At 40.1% G+C, this 21818-nt stretch overlaps 1 protein-coding gene across 4 annotated transcripts in view; it reads right to left on the bottom strand.

Annotated features, from left to right (window-relative positions):
- The window catches only part of VEGFC (vascular endothelial growth factor C), a 215536-nt gene that overhangs the window by 56162 nt on the left and 137556 nt on the right, over positions 1 to 21818 (bottom strand). The gene's annotated exons all lie outside the window — the stretch shown is intronic.

Below are 21818 nucleotides of genomic sequence, written 5' to 3'. Positions count from 1 at the left end.
CAGCTTCCTCCCTCCTGTCTTCTTTTTACAGCTACTTCTAGATTTAAATAAGGGCAAGCTGGGGCTGCATGAATTATTTGCACAGCTTGCTCCCTGTCATAATATTTATGGAAAGATCACAGCCCTTCTCTCTTCACTTAACTAGAAACAGGCACGCTATGATGATACCTGCTCTAGTTTACTGATGTATAATGGAGGAATGTCTGCTCACATAAAAGCAGCATGTGTGCTTGTGAGAGGACAAGTAAGGACACGGAGGACATGGAAGAGGCAGCACACAATCTCCGATCACGTGATGAGATATATAGCCATTACAATTAAGAGAGACACCCATATGTTACTCACTGATGAGCATGTCTCAGGATGAAGTCATGTTTGGATATATCACTCAAATAAAATAGGCTATTATCTGCTGATTTGACAGGAAATAACTACTTTTTGGTCTTGTATGATTATACCTCATTAATTCCCCGTGTTCCCTCACATCATGCACTAATCAGATCACCCCACCTCAAAAGGAAAGAGGATCTGACAAGCAGACAGTCAAAGACAAGAAGAACAACCCATCATGCCAAATTGTTTCTGTATGAGAGCTGTAAAAGAAATGTAAAATTATGAATGGCAATACTCAAATTATTATACCCAATTTCTTACAAAACCTGAACTGGTTAAAATCTAAAGTAACAATCAAATAGCAGGTTTAAAATAAAGAAAATGGGGGGGTGGGAGGGAAGAAGAGTTCCACCTCCCCACCAACAGTCATTTACCTGGTGCAATTCAAACTCATTGCTGTGGAAGACTGTGGAGGCCAGAACTATAAACAGCCATAGCAAAGGAATTTGGCAAACTTGGGGTGGGCGAGTATAACGGATAACAAACCTGGTGAGCTAGAGTCACCCCGGCTCAGCTCTAATCTGCTTCCTGATGCAAGCGAAAGGATAAAACTGGAAAAAGCATCTCTCCACTTCAAAAGCAGTCCTCCAGAAGTCACAACACAATCAGATGAAATACTAAGCCAGATGGACTTCAGCATTTTGTAATTGTAGTCAGACTGAAGAGGACTTTGGCATGCCGTACTATATCTGCCTGTACAAAATTGTGCTGTTGGAGAATCAGGCACACTAAAGGAAGATCATCTACTTCAACCTCCTGCATGCAATGGCCATTTTCACCTACGTGTCTCAGCACTGAATTGAACATCTGAGAAACACAGAGGCTCCTACCTGAAAGCATCTGGACTAGATGATCAGAATAGATACTAAAGTCACCATTTCCCTTGACAGTTTATTCCAAACATTAGTCACTTGCACGGTTCAGAAAAAAAAAAAAAAAACACAAACCATGTGCCTGACTTCAGTTTTTAATTTCTGCTATGCCTTTTGTCAGGTTACAGTTTCTCTTTTCCAAAGATTTTGACATGCTTTTCCAAGTCATCTTTTGATCTGCAACTTTTTAAGACTCTCAATAGAAGTTATTTTTCTCTCTTTATTGTTATGCTTATCTTTCCCCCAACGTAATTTTTCTGTGCAGGTTCCTCAATAGATGTCAAAATGGGAGACAGTAGCTCAGGAGCTGTCCTACTAGTGCCACATGGAGAAGAGGGGAGGAGGATATGTCTCTGCTGCAACTCACTGTCATTCCTTTCTGTATGTGTGAGGTTCTTGTCTCAGGGACAACACTAATGAAGGATCACATAGAAATGTATTTACAATGACTCTTAAATCTTCTAACACTCCCTCCCATTATTTAGTCTTCTATCTATGTAACAACTATATTCAATGTTAACCACTAGCAGGCAAATCACGGGTTTTTTTCAAGTATCATGAGTTTAAAGTCTACTTATTTTGCTTTGCTGGACTCATGATTTTTCACATTTGGGACTGCCAGATTTTTACTGCAGCAGAATAAAAGAGTCTTTGTATGTGATGCAGCAGATAACAGTGACATCAGAAGTGCTTCTGCAACAGCAATACATGTTTGTTTATTGCTCTCCCTATCTTTATAGGTTGTCATTTTATAGGCCATATAAAACACTTGCAATTTATTACTCAGGCAGTCCAAACTTGCATGGTATGACAGCTGAACTGTTCTCAAAGTTTCCAGGCTTTCAAGAAGACATTTTCTCAAATGCTTTGCTTCTGTCAATTCTCATTGCTAATCACAGATATGAGGCCTGACAGGGTCAGGATTATCATGATGAAAAAATATCAAGGCACTCCACTAGATTTGAAGTAAGGGTTTTAAGTGATTAATTTCCACTTTGCTTTCTAATGAAGTTAAACAACCTTTTGCCATAAAAACATTAATGGGGAATACAGGGGATTGCATTCAGTATTCCTCATTTGTCATATTTTCTATGAAACTATCACTTGGAACACTAGGTCTTAAAACTGCACTTCAAGTACAAATCACCAGGGTTTTTTGTAATCATGGTCTACTAAAAGCAACTTTTTTCTATTTAAAGCAGAGCAATGCATTATGTTATACTTCAAAGTTTGAGCCAAATTTGAGACAAGAATAAGGTAACTGTGAAACACTTCTGACTCACATGAAATGCGTACGTGTGGGACAGGTGGTCTAGGTCTCACTTCTCCACTCAGAATAAAACATTTATGAAAGAAGGATGAAGATGAAGCAAGCAAGTAGAAGCAGGACTGAAAGAGACTCCAACTTTGGCATCTGAGTTAGCAGAGCATAGGCAATTGATTCATTGGCACTGCCACAAACATCTCCGAGTGTATCTAAAGGTACATTTGTGAGTAGTCTCATTAGGTATGGAACAAGTTATAATCAGGCAAGTACTTCAGTGTGTGCAGATCAGGGAATAAAAACTACTTAAACATATCAGATTAATAAAAGGAAGGTTATTAAGTTGATTACTTCTGTCTTGTGCATATTTTTATCAACTTTTATACTCTGAAATGATATACAACACAATTCAATATTTTAATTGAGAAGAGCCAGATATAGTGTATGCTGTGATTAGACCATGTGATGAGTCAGGCAGCTAACAGTTAGAAAAGATTCTCTAAACGAAGACACAATTTCAGCTTGAAAATATGATTCTTCTAAATACAAATTTCTCGTCCTGATACCACACATTTGCTGTGCTCTACTGCAACTAGATTTCAATAGTAAACTTACATATGAGTGAGTATAAAAGACTTTGACATCTATAAAATATTAATAAACATAGGAAGTTAATATCCTGGAGTCCTAACATATACCGAGGTATGATATTTTCATCAAGATGGTTAACAAGCACTTATAACAAGCTCCTGAAAAACAGCTTATCAGCCTGCAGTTAGAGTCTCTCCTCCATATTTATCAAAGTTGGTAAGAAAGTTTTAGGCATTGTGTAAAATAGGGAGTTAACATCAACAACAAAAAGTAAATAAATGCCTATTTTAAAGACCATCTTAAGACTATTTCCATTTTAAATTTGTTTTCCCAATGATTCTGTATATTTTAAATGGTAACTGATATATTGGAAATGAAGCCATAAAATTAGAAGAGATTACTTAATGGAAAAAGAAAATTAGTACTTTTACTTCAGCTATAGCAGAATTGTTAGCTGACAGATTTAAGTACACACTAAATACCTTGAAAGTAATAATACATATTTAAAAGGATTTATGTATATATATAACTAAAGGCACATTTTGTGTATTTGTGTGTCTATACATATAAGGATGGAAGTGGCACCATTATATTCTATTGTTAGACCTAAGTAAAGCAACAGCATCCGGATACAGAACAATACATTAAAATAAAACTATAGGACCACAGGAAATTCCATACTAAAATTATCTCTACTTTAATTCCACTGTATTAGCACCAAATGGGAATAAAGACTATGTTAGGCATCAGATGCACTGATCTAATAAACAGTTTGGTTTAAATAAATAAATAAATAAATAAACATGTCAGACTCTTTCAGGATAGAATATGTTATATAGTGTTCCTATTAACCTTAGCTTCTGGCTACATGTTACTGGAGCTGTAGGAATAATTGGACAGCATTTCCCATCTGTTCCCTGCTGCTGCTTTTCTTTATCCCTTTCACCTTCTCTTTCAGCCACTCGGCACCAATCAACAGGATTTAAACATTAAGCAAAACTTCAGTACTTTAGCAACCCTTCAAGCTTGGTCTGAGGAAAACGCTTCATATACTTAAGATAAATCTCTCAGCAATTTCAGGGAAGAAGATATGGAAAACACCGAATGCAACCAAAAAGAGTTGCTTTTTTACACAAGATAAGTGTGCACACACTTATTTCATTTAACCTCTGCCTCCCAATCAGTATACCCACTTGAAAGTGGTAATTTTTGAAACTTGAAATTTCTGAAGAAACGTTGAAACTGTGGCTGATGAAGTAATGTCAGGTATTCCTTGCAGATACCTGTGTCTGTCTTTTAGTTACAACAGGAGTCCAGACAGCATGACTCAGTTACTTAATCTTTAAGTGGATAAAGTAAGATAAAGCCAAGCAATAATCAGATGTTTTCCAAACAACTACTACCTCCTTCAAGGTGTTTTCTGCTTTATTTATTTATTTATTTCTGCTATTTATCCATAGGACATTGCAAAGTGAAAATCAGTCCTTGCAGCTGGATTTGACAGTACCACTGGGATCTGAATTTGTCAATCAACAAATGTCCTAGACTTCCACCACAGAAAAACCATCCATCTCTACTTTTCCTGCTCCCAATTGCTTATTCCTGCCCTCCCACAAGTCCTTGTCTCCTGTGCGGACACAAGCATGTGTGAAACCAAGAAGTAAATGAGACTGAAAAAGTGGTCCAAACAAGTACTCTACAAACCCCTCACCTTTCCCCCCAACAGGCTGTCCTTCAGATTCCATTCCTGACAGTTTCCCCTACAGAGCCCACATGGCTCCTGCTGGCACTCAGGAAGGGACCATGCAGGGGACAAATAAGCAAGTGAGTGATGAGAAGGCTGTTAGGGACGACACCAAACTACACAGGTTTAAGCGGTTAACTTCAGCTGGAAATGCTCCAACGTTTCCACTTATAAGACCTTGCTTCTAGCTGTTTATTCAAAGGTTTTGACAGATTTTAACCTGAAACTTGATTTTTCCACTGGGGAACTGTCCTAATGCCTGTTTCTTGTCCACATTAAAATAGCACAGCCTCCTCAATGAAGATTTGTTGCATCTTAAACTGACAGGGAAGTATGATCTGGAGTGATAGAGAAGTGAAAGAAAAAAACGGAGGATGCCTCAGGGGCATGCTTTATCATCTTCAGCAAAATTTGCCCGACAAATAAGCATTACAGCTTGTGAATATCCAGTAAAAACTTTGGCAGATTGCTCTGCTAAACACAAAAAGCTTTAACAAACGATCAGTATGTGTTCTCTGAAGCTGCTGAACAACACTTGCTGTGCAGGTATAGCTCTGCTCTGCAGCAGGTCATGAAGTGACAACAGCAATGTCTTTCTCTTGTGTACTCTCAGTGATTCCAGAGCAGACAGCTGAAAAAGAGAAACTTGAGTGTAAAGGAACAGAAAGCAAAGAAAGGCTCAGTCTGCCCTGAGAAGAACATGAGAGAAAAAGGAAGGACACTGGCGAGAGGGAACAGCGCTAGAATCTGCAGCTGAAGCTTGGATCTCAGGGAAGTGAGTGAGAGAAGCAGGAAAAGAAAGCTGTGATCCAAGGCTAGTGATGGAGATGAGGGGTAGAGGGGACACTGAGTAGGCACCTGGCTTGGCACTGAATTTGCTATGCAGAGCCAAAGAGCCAAAGGAATCAAAGAGCTGTGACAGCCTGGTGCAGCTTCACTGCCATTTATTTGCATGCAAAACTGCAATTAAAGATTATGATGATGGGTATGGAAAAGGGAAGGGAGAAATCAAGTCATTTCACAGTTTGCTGAAGCGTGCTGGAGCACCCATTGTGTCAAATTTATGCTGCAAATACAGCCTTATTTACCATAACCCAGATGAAATGCAGTAACTCGTTGCTCATACACACTACATTCAACTACTATGCCTAGACCCAGAAGGGTCAGACCAACTACACCTTTATATCAGTGTTGCTCACAGCAGCATAATAATACTACAAAAATTATAATTAATTTATTGCAGACAACCTACAAGTAAAACCACTTCAATCTCAGTAACCAAAAAAACCCCACAAACCTGTGTCCTTCTCAGGTACAGCTTTGACAGTGTTTGGAATGAAATAAAGAAAGTGCCCTCAAAGAGGGTGGTAGAAATTTCTCTCATTGTTGTGATGATCACTGAGTAGAACCAAAGAGGTGGTAGGGTTTCCTTCTTTGTTTGCTTTCTTTCCGTTTCCTAGAAGAATCTGAAGACAATACTGCAGTCCAACTAAAGCTTTTCCATTTCAGAGTATCAGGACGCTGGTTGCAAAATAATTCTGATTTTATGAAAGAACATGGGAAAATAATTGGTAAGCACTGGATTAAGAATAGTTCTGCCTCAAATTCAGCCACTTTAATGGTTACCAAAACAAATGTTTATTAATTCCATTTTTCTTTCAAGACTGCTACTCAGCTATCAGTGCAAGTTTTATAAGATAACCAATTAATTCCACATCTTAGTAAGACTTTGCATTTACGTTAAATCCCTCAACACCTCACTAACTCATAAAGTGAAAGGGAAATTCCCGTTCTAATGAAACTGTTTAGCTAATGAACACACCCTTCTCAGAATAACTTTGCTTTTTAATACCTTCCTCATCAGGCAGTTGAAAAGTTAAAAATACAAAGTGATTATAAAAATCTAAGTCTTTATAAGAGCACATGTTAAACAGTCTGTAAGTTAGGAGTCACATGACACAATGCACGTAACAGGGACTTTGAGGAATTCATTGTGCATGTTATTTATGGAAGAGAACAAAATCAAAGCTAAATACAGTTTTCACAGTTGTAATAAAGAAAGTGCAAGATAATAATATAATTCAGTAGGTTAGCAAAAACATGTAACAAATATTTAGCAGAACTGGTAATTATCCAGAAGAACTTCAATTTTACTAAATATATCACTTATTAGATAATAATAATGATTTAAACTTATTTACCCTCAGCAAGACACACAAATTCCTCAGAGCAGCACATGGCACTTCTCTAGTGAGGCAGAAGAAAGACATCTCAACACCACAAAGAAGAACAAACAATGAATGCAGGGAGAGGAAAAAAAAAAAAGAAACTTCCAAATGCTAGATGACTGAGTTTTCTTCATTAGAATACAGAATTTCCTAAGTGGATAATGCTGGATGTCTGCTAAAGCTCACATTTAATAATCCTTATCTGAAGAATTTCACTTAATTCCCTTACCTTCTCCTTCCTCCTGGAAAAGGAGAAAAGGGAATTAAGGGAAATTTGTGACCCAGCTCTTTAGGACCCAACTCCACCATCTTCTTCTAAACATTCCTGCAAGTCTTATGTTTTTCTACTGAGTAGGGCATCAAGAAGCAAGACAGGATCTCCTGGTGTACCCCTATTCTCAGGGCACTGCACTTGTGTTCACCAAGTGGCATTTGGAAGATGGAATTTCCTACTAACAAATCCATAAGAAGGGTTCCAGGCACCATAATGGGGCAGGTGCACTTCCTTCCACCCTCTTCAATAAGACAAGAAACTTATTGACTGGTGGACCACACATAGTGTCTATGGTCACATACACACCTCAGTCGGGTGCCAGCCGTGATGCACCCATCCTGGTTCAGTGACTATGGTCACATACACACCTCGGTCAACATACAGGGCCCTTAGACAACTAAACGCCTTTGTTGAGAGACGTTTCTAGACTACTGACCATATATGACCACAGATCAGATTCGACCAGGGTATAAATGGAGACCCAGTGGAGACTCCATTTGAGCCAGTCCCCTCCTCAGAGCAGTGGGTCTGCAGTCAGGGACCCCCCCCTTAGGTTGGGATGCCACCTAAAGAAACTCCTCGAGGTTAAGAGCCCTCATCTTATAGGTGAGTAATTACACATTTTGAATCATCATTCCAAAGTCTGAGGATGCCACTTGGTACCTTGAACTTGTAGTTTACTAAGTGTTTGTCGGAGCATGAAGTGACTTTGATTAAGAACGTATTTTATTCTTGGTTTATCACTGGTTAAACAATTTTGGTCAGAAAAAAAAAAAATAATTCCCCTTTGACTTTGCCATCTGCCTGGTTTGATTTTTGGTGCGATGTCGTGACACACAAGCATTCTGCAAAAGCTACAGATTTTGATTCTGACCTATAGGGAGAATACTGCCCAGAGCTGGCAAAATCACAGGCAGACAGCAACTGAAGAGAAACCATGCATGTAAGAAAGGTCTAAAGATTAAAATAAAATCAGCCTCTTAAGAAAGGTGGTGGGGGAAATATGACATTGGATCCAGTCCCTGTAGCTGACCAAATATAAAAATGCATTTGCATTTGACTGAAATATGGTATGCAATAATTAAATGACACATTTATGTTTCTTCTTTAGTTTGGTCTTCGACAATTTCAGATCACATATCCCATATCCCCAAACAAACAGCATATTTTATTTTCTAAGTGCTGAAAATGACTTTTGTGCCTATAAAACACACAAAGAAGAGAGAAGTAGAGAATATTTACTGTAGAATAAATTTTGACACATACTGCAGGTTACGAAAATCAAAGAAGCTCCACTGCACCCCAGCTGGCACTGTCCTGTTACGAAGCAGCTCATGGTGTCTTCAGTATAAAACTAGACAAATCCATGAACAAGAAGCCCATAAACACATGCTGAAGGGAAGAGGCAGGGGCATGTTCTCCAATACCCTCAGCCCAATAACTGTGCATGCTCGGAGACTACAAGGGCAACAAACTGCAGAAAGCGCTAAATTTGAATGTTTTCCCCAAGCAGAACAACATGTGCTGCTGAGACTAACAGAGGCAAAACATTCATCTAGGCAGACCATTAGTCTGCGCCAGTGGAGTATTTCTTACATTCTTATACTTCAGGCTAGACTTGACATGTATCTAAAATTTGTAAGCACAGATAGGTTCCTGATTAATTTTCTTTTAATCATATGCACCTAGTTAGTGCACATAACCAAGCTCTCACAAAGCTTACCTGACAGCAACACCTTATTGTTAACAGGTATAAACAGCCTTTACAAAGTTGCTGGCATATTTCATATTTACTCTGAGAACAGATCTCATTAAAAAAAATAATTAAAGACACTAAATATATAGCTCATGGTTTACAACTCAGAACATAGCTAGTCCCATTAAATCTCTCACTGTGCGCATGTGGCAGGCAGAAAAACTCATTCAAGGCATAATGAACACATAGGTTAAATAATCATACATCATCTTGAAACAGGCCCCTAAAAACAGCTTTTAAGTTAATTTTGAGGAAATACTAATAACTATGAAATGCCTTCCTCCATCAAGTTCTTCAGTATAAACATGGGCAGTTCTTTAAAAAGACATATTTTATCATACTCATGTCTGACATGTTACAAAATACTCTCCAATCAAGATACACTTTTAAAATAAATGTATAAGTGGAATTTTTAGGAAAAAGAACAAGACAGTGTGTCCCTACACACACCCGTGGTGTCCCACATCCAGAATCTTGTGTGCACTCCTGGTTCTCCCCTCTCCTTGTTCTGCAGTCTTAAAAAGAATTAAGAAAAGTATAAAGTTGGGTGATCAAAGGTAAGGAACAGCTTCACTACAAAAAACAGGCTACATAAGTGAAGGATCTTTAGCCTGAAAAAGAAGAACAGAGAGAGGACCTCAATAAAACCACAAGCAGCTTGGACAGAACGATTCCCTGTCTTGTCCAGGATGATGACTAGGGAAGTTTCATATATAATTAAAAGGTGTCAGGCTCAAGACAAACAAAAGGAATGGTTCTTTCATCTTTGTGGCTTGTTCATTTTTTAAAAATTTATTATGATATATATTAAACAGACAATCCACTTAAAAACAAACTTAAAGCACTCAGATAACACACAGAAGTAAACTGAAAGGTATTAATTAAAAGAAGAAAAGCAAAGTAATCCCCCCGTATCATTTAAGGCAAGGAAGTTCACAAGCTGCCCTGCTGCCAACAGTCTGTAAGCATGAAGTGACACTTTCCATTTTTTTTGCTCAGAAGAAGTTGTCAAGTAGGTCCTGAAATTTGGCAGGGCCTGGGATGCTAAGGGCATAAATAAAAAAGAAAGAGAAAGTCCAGACAAAAAAAGCTAAGAGGCACTGGAAGAGCCAGAAGAGTGGCTGTAGCCAGGTGCATGTTGCTATGGTTGCACTCTCACTATGAAAAACGTGATGAGCCTTGGGACTCTGAACACCCAATGCCTGCTGTTAGGTTTTCCAGCTGAAGTCCTCAGCTGACCAAGGAACGAGCAGCAGACACACACTCACACACCAGGGTTTTGGGGCTTCTCCCAAATGTGGTGTGTGCGATACAAAGGTGAAGAAACAAAGCAAGTATGACTATCTCAAGCCCTTTCCATGGGATGGCTGGGTGGCAAATCAGCTGGATGTCACATAACAGGCGCCTCCATGAGGAAATCAGGCAGGGCAGCTCACAGGACAGGGGTTAAAAAAATAAACTTTTGGGGGCCTTGACCCAGTGGGCACTATCTTCTTGCAGGAAGAGATATGTCCACAACCAAAGTACAGCCTTCACCTGGAAGTAACTGGGGAGAAGGTGCAGTGAGGAGGAAGGTGTGACAGTGTGACAGACTGCTCCTCATACAATAACATCACTCTCCAAGTCATCCATACATCAGTAGGGCACACCGTGCATCATTTAGTGGCTGTCCATCAAGATTGTCCATACTGTTGAAAATAGTGTATTATAGGGCTAACCAGGCATTGTGTCTGACCAGGTGCAGCCATTCATCTTCTCTTATGTTATTCCAATAATCAAAATAAATACCCTAAGCCAACTAATTATGGAGTAAAGCAGCCACTTAGAGGCTCAAGGGAAAAATACAGACCATCCATCTGTCATAAGAGATGAGGATTTGAAAATTTCATTAATCTTCTGAAACCGTTAGTTATGCTAAGATATTCAAAGAGTTTTGTTGCTACAAAGAGCCTTTTATGCTATTAATCCAGATTAGTAATGACTGTTCAGTTTAGAGTTTGCCTAACTCTTTAGTTCTACCTGGTGCAACAGAAAAGCCTAATTCTTCCTTCCTTTGAAGAATGGTCCTGCCCTCTGAAAATCCTCCACTGCTCCTTCTCCTGTTCCAATATCATGGTTCAATGTGCCTTTACTGCCTTATCAGCCCATCCACAGGTATCTGGGAAAGGAAAGTACTCAGAACTCCTCCACAACTCTTTACTCTTTTAATTTGTGTTTAATAATTTGATCACATACTTGGCTAGTCACCTGGAGAAAGAAAAAAGCAAGGTTCTCATTAATCTTAAGAACCCTCATCATTTACACAGTTGATGATCAGAAAGAAGTAAGCAACTCTTATCAGGTAAGAAAAACTAAAGCATTTTTTTCACTCATCACTTTCCACACCTTTTAGTTGTACAGGCTGCATTTACTCTGACTTGAGCACCACAGTCTTGGATAGAAACATAACTGCAGAGACAGCCCTTTATCAACCCATTTACCACCCTAAGGCAGCCTGATCTCAGTCCGACTCCAAGCTTCATCAAACTCACCTCCATCAGCACAAGCACAGTAAATCTCCTTCTAAATAGGTTCAGAAGCTCCTTATGTGCCCAGCGCTATTAACGTGCCATTCCTGACAGGCCAAAGAAATCGCACTGAGGCAGCCCAGCTGCCCAGAGCTGCCCAGCTGGACTCTGCTGAGCCACAAGAGGAACCCAGGCCTTTTTGAACCATGTGTTCAAAAAAGCGTATACTCATGTCTCAGGGTGCACGTGGGAACACAAGGCAGAAAGCACAAACTCAGCACCTCTAACACTCCAGCAAGCAAGCACGCAAGGAGACCCTTGGACAATTTGATTTTGAGCCTAACCTCATGGTTTCTGCTGCCTGGCAGTTCAGATGAAACCTCCCTGAAAGGCCATGAAACTTTACAAAGGAGACAGGCCAATACCCATGCTATTCTGTCATGCCAGTGGGATATTTAGCAGCTGTTAATGTCCTCCTTAAGGCTGTGTGCTGTGACCTGCACAACAGGATTCTTGGTATTTTTAAATGAACCAACATTTTGCTCTTCTCTAGCCAGCCAGAAACACACCTAACTAGAAAGACAAATAATTGTCCATCCCTATCTTCCTTCCTGGAAAAAGCCCTTCATGTTTACCAAATCTACTGTGATTCAACAGTGCAAGCCTGCTGATTATTAATACGATTATCTTGTTTCCTCCAAATCACAGAATATCTCAATATAAATAATATAGAGGAAATAAAATTTAAAAAATCCTTACAGCAAAGAGATCTTGAAATCGTAACATGAGTACCCTGACATACATGAATAAAATGAAATTGAGTAAATGGTCATGTTTGCCCCACAGCAGCACTAGTTGTACAAGATTTCCTGGGAAGCGGGTGGGGTGGAGAGGAAGTTGTAGGCTCTGCTTTAATGGGGAAACATCTGTCCCTAGGCAAGGGACAAGCGTCAATAAGGCACTGCCTCACAAGTTTCTTAGTTTCCTTGGGCAGTTAATTACACTGCTAGTCTAACCATAAATAGTGATGCTATAAAAGTGATACTTAGAGTCTCCATCAAGAGTCTTGGTACTGCTACATTTATAGGCAAGGTATGTTTCTGTCAAGTGTATCTGCAGCCAGTTACAAATACATATAACTGGAATGATTGAAGTGACATGATTTTCCTTTTCTGTGTTATTTCTAAGAAGAGCTAGCAGGAGAAGTGTTCTCCAAGTAACAGTGAGCATGCAAACAAGCAGAGATTATATCCTCAGCAGTACACCAAATAATGAACAATCCTTTAATAGGTACAAAATACAAACACTTTCTTTGACTTCCAGTGAAACCTGCTTTCATCGTATCCCCCTAGTCTCCAGTTCACAGCAGCCACAGCCACAGCAGCCACAGTCTGTTGCAGAGTGCAATACTTAGCAGTTGTTAGTCAAGAAGAACGACAGGTCAAGGCTGTGGTGAATTCTCAGAACTCCAAAGACAACATTTTTCAAAGAAAATAGATTTATTTTCTAAGAAATCATTCAAAATGACATCCAACACTTGTGGCAAGAAGTACTCACCCTTTTTTTCTTAAGGAATGAACAAAAAGAAAGCTGTTTAAGCAAGTCTTTCCATACAATTTTCTTTACTTCTCAGGCTTTCTGTATATTTTAAACACTTCAGAATTTTTTTTTTTTTTATTTCTCCATGATCATCCTAAGTGCCATCACACAGCACGTACAAGACAACCAAGCAAGCCCAGTCAGCACGGGTTTATGAAAGGCTGGTCCTCCCTGACCAACCTGATCTCCTTCTATGACAAGGTGACCCACTTAGTGGATGAGGGAAAGGCTGTGAATGTTGTTTACCTGGACTTTAGTAAAGCCTTTGACACTGTTTCCCACAACATATTCCTGGAGAAGCTGGCAGCTCACGGTTTGGATGGGCATACTCTTCACTGGGTAGAGAACTGGCTGGAGGGCCAGGCCCAAGCAGTTGTGGTGAATGGAGTCATATCCAGTTGGCAGCAAAAGGTGTTCCCCAGGGGTTGGTATTGGGATGAGTTCTGTTTAATCGCTTTGCCAATGACCTCGATTAAGGCACTGAGTGCATCCTTAGTAAGTTTGCAGACAACATCAAACTGGCTAGGAGTGTTGATCTGCTGGAGGGTAGGAAGGCCATACAGAGGGATCTGGACTGGCTGGATCTTTGAGCTGAGGCCAATTGTATGAGGTGTAACAAGGCCAAGTGCTGGGTCCAACTCTTGGAGCAGAACAACCCCAGGCAGCGCTACAGGCTGGGGGAAGAGCGACTGGAAAGCTGCCTGGCAGAAAAGGATCTAGAGGTGTCAATTGACAGCCAGCTGAATGTGAGCCAGCAGTGTGCTCAGGTGGCCAAAAAGGCCAACAGCATCCTGGCTTGTATCAGGAAAAGTGTGGCCAGCAGGACTAGAGAAGCAATTGTGGCACTGTACTTGGCACTGGTGAGGCCTCACCTCAAATACTGTGTTCAGTTTTGGGGCCCTCATCATAAGAAGGACATTGAGGTGCTGGAGAGAGTGCAGAGGAGGTGACGAAGCTGGTGAGGGGCCTGGAGCACAAGTCTGATGTGGAGCAGCTGAGAGAACTGGAGCTGTTTAGCCTGGAGAAAAGAAGGCTGAAGGGAGACCTTATTGCTGTCTGCAACTACCTGAAAGAAGGTTGTAGCATGGAGGGTGTTGGTCTCTTCTCCCAAGTAGCAAGTGGTAGGACAAGAGGAAATGGCCTCAAGTTGAACCAGGGGAAGTTTAGATAGGATATTAGGAAAAAATTCTTCATGGAAAGGGTTGTCAGGCGTTGGAACAGGCTGCCCAGGGAAGTGGTGAAGTCACCATCCCTGGAGGTGTTTAAAAGATGCATAGATGAGGTTCTTAGGGACATGGCTTAGTGCCAGAGTTAGGTTATGGTTGGACTCTATTATATTGAGGGTCTCTTCCAACCAAAATGACTCTATGATTCTATGTTAAGTTTCTCTAATGTGCATATAGTGCAAAGTGCCACCACCTACATGGACAGTTCCTGGAGCTCAACTTTGTTCAAGCATGTCATGGTTTAACCTCAGCCAGCAACCAGGACCGTGTCACTGCTCACTCACCTCTCCACCCCCAAGTGTGATGGTGGAGAGAATTGAAAGGGGGCAAAGGAAAAAACACCTGGTGTGTTGAGACAAGAACAGTTCAGCAGGACAGCAAAGAACAAAAATAATAGAATATACACAACAAGCAATTGCTCACTGCCCGTGACACCAACAGCCCATTGATTCCTGAGCAGTGGTATCTGCCTCCTAGCCAACTCCAGTTTATATACTGAGCATGACATCATATGGTAAGGAATACCCCTTTGGCCAGATTGGGTCAGCTGTCCTGGCTGCATTCCCTCCCAGCTTCTTGTGCACCTGCAGCCTTCTGGCTGAAAAGTCCTTGACTTGATATAAACATTACTTGGCAACAACTAAAACATCAGTGTATTATCAACATTCTTCTCATACTAAACCAAAACACAGCATTATACCAGCTGCTAGGAAGAAAATTAACTCTATTCCAGCCAAAACCAGGACAGAGCACTTTCAAGTGCAGCTAGGGGTGAATCCAAGTCCAAAGATCCCAGACCTGGTGGACTGGAAGAGAACAGGTTCAGAGAAGTGTCCGTTTTGTCTCACTCTGGGTCACAGGGAGGCCAGAGAAGAGAACTTGTGCATGCCACCCTTGAATTGCTTCCTCAGCAAGAATCCTATAGGATCAGGATTCCAGTCAGCAGAGCAGGAACATGTATCCCTCCATCTGCAGACAGCACACCTCAAACAACTGCCAGCTTTTCTTCACATGATTGTGCATATGGATCCCATACCTGCAGGGTAATGAGTATTAGCCACCTATTTGGAAAGGGGTGAAAGGCTCTTACTTGAATCAGAATTGTAATACAGGCCTGCCAAAATAAGCATTTGACCTAGAAGTATAATAATAAATACCTCAACCTTTACAATTGCTTCTCTTTGTTGCTCTAATGAGACTGTTCCTTGAGCAGACTGCAGAGGTTGCTTACCACCTGCATCTCTTTTGGCCAATTTGAAAACCAAAACACCCACAAAACAAACAAACAAAGCCCAAACTTTTCCTTGTCTACACAATCATAAGTAAATAGTTAGTAGCTAATGTGTGAAGTTTCACTTCGCCAGTTTTTCTCTTGGCTCTGAATATTGTGACTGATGCAGCAAGTACACTGTGGACAGCTGGGGCAGTTCACCACAACTACACTTAGTCTGCTGAATTCTGTAATCAAAGACAGTTGACGGACAGCTAGACCAATTTTGCTTGTTCTGAATGTTCTTCTGTAGGATATGTTTCTGAAAATCTCTTCAAGTCCCAGAAATTTTCACACATGCAGGGGGCTGGGAAGATACTACAGTTCTCGTTTGGGAAGAAAAAAAAGAAAAAAGAAAAAAAAAGAGGTAATAGCTAAATGCCATGGCTGTTCTCAGAAGAAATCCCGTCTGCTGAATTCCTCTCTGCCAACAAAGGACAATTCTTGGGTAAGAAAAGTCAAAGAATTAAACCACTTTATGGTGCAAAGGATTTTGCTCAAAGGACTTTGCTCAAAGGACATATGATTCCTGAAATTTCTTATTTCACAAGACTGCCACAAGCAAGCAGGAATAACACAGGGGATCACACACCTATGATATCAGAGATAAACACCCATGTTCCCCATTTCCCAACAGCCTTCTGGTGTCTTCCAAGAATTGTTCAGTTCTTTGCCAGTATTTTTTCTTGTCCAAGATAAGGAGTCCTCTGCCTTCAGTGAAGAACAGGATGCAAAACACCTCCAACAGGTTTTAAGCTGCATCCTCAAGATCAGGCTATTTGAAAATTGCCACCAAGTTGTTGAAGCTGTTAAGTGAACAGTATGGAGTACTACAGGGTTCAGGGTGATGGCAGGGTCAGATAATTAATGTCATTAACTTCCTCAAGCAATCATTTTTCACTGAAGTGAGTCACGATGAAAATCCAAAAAATTTCCTGCAGAAGATGTATTGCCTCAGTAACTACATTTAGAAAGATAACATATTCACCTTAAAACAGAATTCACCCATACTCAGCAAAGAATACAATATAGCCAAATTATACCAACTACTACTATTTTTTTTTCTTTTCAGTTATCAGAAGGTGTTTTCCCTTCTCCTCCTCCTCCAAATAACATCATACCTCTTGGTTACTGTGCTAAATAGGAGCATCATCCCAAAACATTCATCCACTTCACTGGAAATTGCAGTCTCTAAATATTTGTAAGGAGTTACAGCCATCTTAGACAAGTCAGGAAGTGTCAGAAGAAAAAACAAATTACTAAAGAGCTAGAGAGACTGATGTACAATTATTACAATGGAAGAGCAGAAGAATAAGTGACTTACAGTTTAGCTATTTCCTAATTAAAATCTGAAATGCAACAAAGAGGGGGGGAAGTACAGTGACACATAAATATGAAGTAATCAGAAAAACTTCTGGTGACAGATAAACACAAAAAAAGGAAAACAAGTTGACAAATTCATATACAATAGGAATTCAAACAAACAATCCCCTATGGTACCCCCCCAGCTATTGATGTTTTACATTAAAGTTCTTTTGCTATTTATGCAGTCATTAGTGCGCCTTTGAAGGAGATATACATATACATGGAGAGGAACTTCATATTACATAACACTTAGGTTAGAAGCAAGATGAAATTAGGGGAAAAAAGTATTGATTTTTTATAACAGATAATGAAAACAGTCATACTTATCCTACTTACTAAACAAAATTCAACACCTTGTCAAACCTAAAACTTTCAAAAAGCAACTCAGATTTCAAAAGAGCTGACATCTTTCAAGTAACAATCTTGCTTGGAATTTCTTATAATTCATTCTACAGACAACTGTAGCACATTTTTTACATTAAACAAGGATATTAAACTTGATAGGATACCAGTCTGGCTTCAGCTGGATTCCCTCAGTTCCAAGCATTTTGTTTTAATGAATCACTGACCACATTCAAGAAAGCAGCAGCTGAACATAAGGTTCTAAGACGTACTTCCTATCCTGGATGCAGGGTATCAATACACAAGAATTACCACCATCACTCTCAGCTACAACAGCCTAAAGATCAAATCCTGGTTTATTTTTACTAAAATAAGCAGACACAGACCCTTGAAGAACATGCAAGAGTTTAAACATACAACACACTGAACCTAAGTGAGCATACAAATAATATTTTTGAGAAGTTTCTGTAAGCCTCCAAACACTGCAATTAGTTAAGTGATTCCCAAAGTTTCCTTAGAACCTTCAGAATGTTTGCAGAATTGTTGCTTAGGCTTCATAATAGGTCCTATTATATTACTTATGTTCATCCTATTGTATCTGACACAAGTTGTGCTTCTACAAAAAGACAGCATCTTTGTGTGTATGCCTGTGTCTGCGAAAAAAAAAAAAAAAAAAAAACAAAAACAGAAAAAGAAAAAGAAAAAGAAAAAAAAAAAAGAAAGTTGTAGCAGACAAAATAGTAACAGCAGAAAAATATAACATTCTCCCTATTTGCACAATTTAGCACTGCTTGAGTACTGAGAGTGAGATCTATGCTTGTTTTCAGAGCAGAAAACCTAGCCTCATCTCTCACCAGTGCACGTTACATCACAAGGAGGAGTAAGGCACACTTCACAAACTCAGAGGTGGCCATAAAACTGATGGGTTTGAGATTACACCATCAAGATACAGTGACAGGAGAAAACCTCAGAAACTGACATACTGCTTTTCATCCCACTCCCACACGAACAGTATTTAAACTCCAGTAGCCATCAACTAGCAGTATTTTATGATTAGGTCAGGTTTAAAATAATAATAAAAAGGTATCTCTGAGCTAAGATAGCATCCAAGATAAATGGAGCTCAAGTAAGTGCACCTATTTCCATTGCAAAAAGCAAGTAGCAAAATCACAGCACAAAGACTGTACTTTATTGCTGTCTGCCTAAAAAAGCCCCAATGCCACCTTCAGGGATACACTTTAGAACGGGCAAATACATTTTCATTTGTTATTTCCATTCTAACACAAGACTAAGAATCCTTGCATAAATGTAGTTTTAAACCTCTAAAAACTACGTGGGACAGTTGATCAATATTGCTTTTGTGTAGTGATATAATCCTAAAGGTTTGACTACATAACAAAATAAAGGTGCAGCTATGGCACACACTCCCAGATATGTGTCTTCTTTCCAGTTATTGTTACCATAATAATCTACCCCTGCTATTGTTACTCCATTACCATTAATGCAGGCCAGATACATGCTACTGTCACACCTTAGTTTCAATAATCGAAGAAGTTTAATTCATGCCTAGAATGCCAGTGTAGTACCCCTAGTTCATTTTGAAACTTTCAGCAAACAAGCAATAAAGAATTATTTTATTTACTTATAATACTTTGCAGTGTATACTCACCACAGGTTCCCAGTTCAAAACTAGGTAAAGAACTAGAGGCAGAGACTAATCACACTATAAGAGTTATCAAAATATTCACAGACGGTACAAGAAGCTACATTTTCAAGCCACCAGTGTCACACAACTGCTCACCCTCTCCTTACTGTGGCTGTTCCCAGCATTTCTGCTGGGCGGTGGGGCAGAAGGGGCAGCAGGGCAGAGAGCCCTGCCAGACTGCAGCAACTTTAGCGGTTGGAGGGCTGATTCACCTGATGGCATCTTAAGCAGAGAGAGAACTGAAAAACCAGGTTGTCTTCTCTGGCAGGCCACACAGACAGAGGGAGCCAGGGCCACCCTGCCTTCTGCCCTGCTGGGAGAGATGGGATGCAGCCTCATTGGGGAAACTCCCCCATGCTGCAGGAAATCTGAAAGAGGCGATTTATAGGTAGGATTGATTCCCATCCCACTGAGCAGACAGTTCAGCTGAAAAGTACTCATCTTGTCCCTGTAAGCTTGTTAAATAATGAACTTTACCCTCAGGCTGGAAAAAAAGGGGGGAAAGCAGCGTTGCACAAGCTTATCAGTGCCCACTTGCTGCAGAACATGCCCCTGCATGAGCTGTGTATGAAGAACTACTACTATTTATATCTGTAATGCTTCCGAGTTGCTGCACACGCATACCACTTACCTGCATAAAAACACAATACCCTTAATACCTGCTGAGCTTTTCCGTCTATGTTGGAGGATCCTCAACTTCATCTGCACTCTTTAAAATATTTCTAAAGCTGGAGTTCTTAAAATAGGAGTAAAGAAATAAATATATTGTGCAAAGACTTGACCTAAAAGGTTGTATGGCCTGACTTAGGCATCAGTTTAATATGCAACACTATGGCACACGGGTGAAAAGTAGAAACAGAAAAAGCGTAACATCTATGAACACAAACTCAAGTGATTACACATTTTTGATTGAAGTTAAGGAAGTTCAAAGCAGATGACTTTTGCTGACAATATAATCGGATTTTCCCTGAAACAATTACTTAAGTTCACTTACTTAATCCTTTCACAATTACTTCAGACATTCATCTCAACGTTCTCTCATCACATGAACAAATATGCACAGCACTCACTCAAACATTTCCAGCAAAAGTAAACTCACAACTAAAGACTTCTAACATGACTAAGTCAGCTTGGATCCAGAGCCATTCTCCCTCTCTCTGTCTCTACTACTCACCAGAAGTCAGGCACAAAACCATTTTTTCTGTTAACATCATCACTTAACACATGCTATCCCACTCACTTCCCAGTCTCTTGACCTCTCTTCCTCTAGTTTCCTGGCGGTTCCCCTTCTTCCTGGGAGCACTTGCACTTTTACACAATGCACTACAGTGGCAGCTCCCAAAAACTTTTGAGTTTTCTTCAAGAAACAGAGTGACTGTCCACAACACGTGTTTGGGGACATACAGCATCACTTAGGAAAATTTCTTCACTATCAGCTGTTCCACCTCAGCATTTCAAGTGTACAAATTGTGCACTGTCCTCCAGTTTGGATTCTTTCTACCTTTTCAGCAGAAGCTATGTATTCTGAGGGTCAAATGCCAGTTCCACCCAGTAAATAGCTGACTTATAGTAATGGGCTAGAAAAAGCTGATGTATTTTTTACCTTTCACTAAGTTTTGCATTTTTTTTAATAGATAGTCTAAATGATAAGAGTGACCAATTGAATTTATTTCATGTTTCTTCTTTTAAATATTTAAGTTTGAAAAATACTTGATAAATAACACGGTCACTGATAGCATACTAGCAGTCACAACACTGCAACATAAGCATTCATCTGTAATTAAAATCTTCAAAGAAAGACTACAGTATACTCAGTAACCTTTGCTGTGCAGAATATCATTTGAAAAGCATGAATTCTGTGCGAACTATGTATGGTCTATAACAGTTTGAATACCTGACATAAGTACCATCAATGTACACTACCAAAACTTGACTTCCCATGTAGTTACAATAAAATCACCCAAACTTCTATTCAGTAAAACAAACAGCATGGAAAAAAAAAAATAAATCAGAATATCAGCTTAACTTTTAATCCCCACTTCCCCCTCACCCCATACTGAAATGAATAATGAATGAGCAGGGTCACGATCGCTTTCAGTATGTCAGAAATCTTCAAAACAATGAGATGAGGGTAAGAGTTGTCAGAAGTTCAGACAATCAAAGGTCTTCCTAATAATGCCAGATGCGCGTACAACCACATAGTATGTATGCATCAGCATACCGGGAACTGCAAAACCACAAGTATCAAAGGTACTTGAATTCTGCATTACAAAACTTCCTATACAAGCAAAAATTAACACCGAATTCTAACTATTTGTGACTGGAATCTGAGAATTTAAGCCTAACTTCCACTGTATGCCTAGGTAGAATAAAAATTTTCAGACTGGAGTGTCACTTTACACCTCCCGTCAATTCTGTTACGCAGCAGCAACTCATCCAAGGCGTCAATAACTCCAAGAGACTTTTCAACAAATGGAAAGTCTCTGGTTTTGTTGTCATCGTCTCCCCACGCCTCCCTCGCAGCTCCGTTCCTGTGCACAGCTGCTTCTCCTAGAGTTTTCCAGCCGTCCCTCCCGCCCTCCCCAGCTCGGCCCATCCCAGCCCGCCGCAGGACCCCCCGCATGTTAGCCCCGGGTATACCCGCGACCCGCCGGCTGGGAACGCTGCCGGGGCCGGGATCGG

This window comes from Columba livia, chromosome 4, assembly GCF_036013475.1.
Source record: "Columba livia isolate bColLiv1 breed racing homer chromosome 4, bColLiv1.pat.W.v2, whole genome shotgun sequence".
In the NCBI taxonomy this organism is placed as follows: Eukaryota; Metazoa; Chordata; class Aves; order Columbiformes; family Columbidae; genus Columba; species Columba livia.
The sequence above is the reverse complement of the archived record's forward strand: the minus strand, read 5'-3'. Positions and strand labels throughout refer to the sequence as shown.